The sequence below is a fragment of the Cynara cardunculus genome (assembly GCF_001531365.2).
Source record: "Cynara cardunculus var. scolymus isolate 2C chromosome LG 8, CcrdV1, whole genome shotgun sequence".
NCBI classification, from domain to species: Eukaryota; Viridiplantae; Streptophyta; class Magnoliopsida; order Asterales; family Asteraceae; genus Cynara; species Cynara cardunculus.
Genome location: NC_037535.1, coordinates 7,249,703 through 7,252,587, shown reverse-complemented (window position 1 = coordinate 7,252,587; position 2,885 = coordinate 7,249,703).

Here is a 2,885-nt window from a genome sequence, read left to right as displayed (position 1 = left end):
TTTATCTTATCTATTCTGTTTTGGGAGAGAAAAGGAAAAGAGAGAAAAACTGTGTGTTTCTTGTGTGAAAGACTGTGTAAATCTGTTAAGAAAAGAAGCTGATTCTGTGACTTTATCTGGAAAATTGTTGCTGTGACAACATATGTTATAGCCATGTTGTCAGCTAAATCATCAACTGTGGGTCCATCACCCTCATCATCAGCATAACTTTCAACAATTTCTTCTTTTCTGACAGCCTTCTCATTAGATTCAGTCAGATAAGTCATCCGAGGTTCACTCACTGAATTCCTTGTATCATTGCAGAGAAGACCAATATAAGTACTTTTCGGATCTTCTAAAAATGCCTTTTTCAGAATCTTGGCTTGTTCATAATTATAGAGAGTTCCATAAAGAGCACTAAGAGACATATTCTTTTGATCTTTGCTTGTCTTGATACAAATACAGATGTTTTTCTAGAAATCTGGTAAACAGTCCATTAACTTGCACACGACTTATTCATTTTCATAGACTTTGCCATAAAGCTTCATCGTTGAGGAGCCTGTTAAAACTATTGTAGTACTCGGTTAGAGATTCACCTTTCCCATGCACAAAGAGCTCATATTGCCTAACGAAGCCAATCTTCTTGCTTTTCTTTACTTCAATGGTTCCTTCATACATAATACAGAGGGTGTTCCACATGTCCTTAGGAGTAATGGGTTCACCAAAGAGTGGTAAACATCATCGGGAAGAGACAGAACAATGATAGCCCTTACCTTGGTATCCAAGGAAACTTTCCTTTTGTAATCTTCATTGTACTGAGTAGGATCTTTGACGATTAACCTTCCAATAGAATCAAATTTCTCTTCTTCATCATCATAATCATTTGAAGAGTTACCTTTATATTTGTTCTTTCTATGACGAAACCAGACTTTTGGAACAATAGGGCCATCCTTAAGGATAGAGAGATATTGACTATCAACACCCTCAAGGAAGAGTTTCATGCGACTTTTCCACAGAGGAAAGTTGTTCTTGTTGAACTTTGGAGGTTTGGCAATAGTGCCATTGTCATGGTAAGAAGAAGGAGCGGAGTTGGAAGAAGAAGAGGCTATTATAGACCTAGCTTATAAGATTAATCTAACCGCTTTGATACCCTTGTTGGTCCCGAAAGGGATGACAATAGACAGGAAGTAATTGTAGAAGGGGGGGGGGGTTGAATACAATTACACAAAAAAAATTCAAATTTTTAATTCTTATTGTTATATATATCAAGAATTAACACACAAAGATACAATATAGATTGTTGCAGAAGAAGGAAAGGATAACCTAACCTAAACAATCTTACAAAGAGAAGAACTTACAAGAACAACACATAAGAACACTAAGATTTTCTTCACATACAGGAGACTAGGGGAATAGAAAAAGAGAGCTGATTGCCTTTGAGAATGCACTTAGAAATCTTTCAAGGAATTGTATTTGCATTTGAGATGTATACTGACTTTTATAATACCTTCAGCATTAAATGAATGAGGACACTTGTCACCTGAGGATAAGAAGGCAGGGGTTGACTTGACCATTATTGATATCTCATTTTCATCGTACATCGCGTGCATACAACACTGTTCATGCAGAGATAAACTTTTGTAGAGATATGGTCAGTCTGTAGGAAGATCTTCTTTGGATGGATTAGTAGCTTCAAACAAGTACTTACAAATCTTCGGTGTATGAAAATATTTCTTCAATCGGCTTATAGCTTCAAAATATCTTCGATCATCAAATAAGCTACTCTGGAGTCTTGGTGTGTAATTTAGATAGTTGATCCATAGTACTGCATCGGTGACCTTCTGTCTTCATATCGGCTAGTCTTCGATTTTGTCAATGGATTTAAGTATGTAGCAAGACACCAATATTCAATGAAACCAATAACTACTAAGTGTTGATATGATAGAGAAACAGATCAGTGGGTCATCATCAAATCAATAGGTGACCCAACATCAATAAAGGTGAATTGATTCGGCTCGGATACCAATTGTGATCCCGGTTCCATAGCAAATCAAGAATTAAGACTGAAAAAATGAGAAATTAAAGAAGATCATGAAGTAGGAAACTGACCAATCTCTTTATTCATGAAAACTGGAAATACAAAAGTCTCTCAACACTCTAAACGACTCTCGTGTGAATAAAATTGCTAATAATTGTAGAAATTCTCTTCTAAAAATCTATGCCCATATCACCTATTTATATGTCATATTTACAATGAAACTAGATCATATAAACTTGGAAATATAATCTCTATCACAAATAGGTTATTACAGGATCAACATCATCCTCTCGTTCAGAGTTGGAATAACTCTGAACTCAAGGTCTCCAGACTCTAAAGATAAGTCTTTAAGACTTAGACTTAGTCTTGTAAGCACGGTTTAGAGATATATACGTATTTAAGACTTATACTTAATCTTGTCAGCACAGTTCAGAGATAGATAAGTCTTTCAGACTTATACTTAGCACAGTTTAGAGATTTGAAGATAAGTGTTAAAGACTTAGACTTAGTCTTGTAAGACAATTTAGAGATCTGAAGATAAGTCTTTAAGACTTAAACTTAGACTTAGTCTTGTAAGACAGTTCAGAGATCTGAAGATAAGTCTTTAAGACTTAGACTTAGTAAATTCTTCTAGTCCAGAGATCTGAAGATAAGTCTTGCAAGCATTCTAGTTCAGATCTGCTGATTTCCATCCTTGGCCTAAATATAATACAAGATATTGCTTTAGTATAACTTTCATATTATTTAGGATAATATTGGTCCTAACATAAAATTACCTAAAAATATATCTTGAAAAATTAGTCAAGTATAATATTTTATAATATAATTAAAGCAAATATTTAATAATATAAATTATTAATAGAAACAA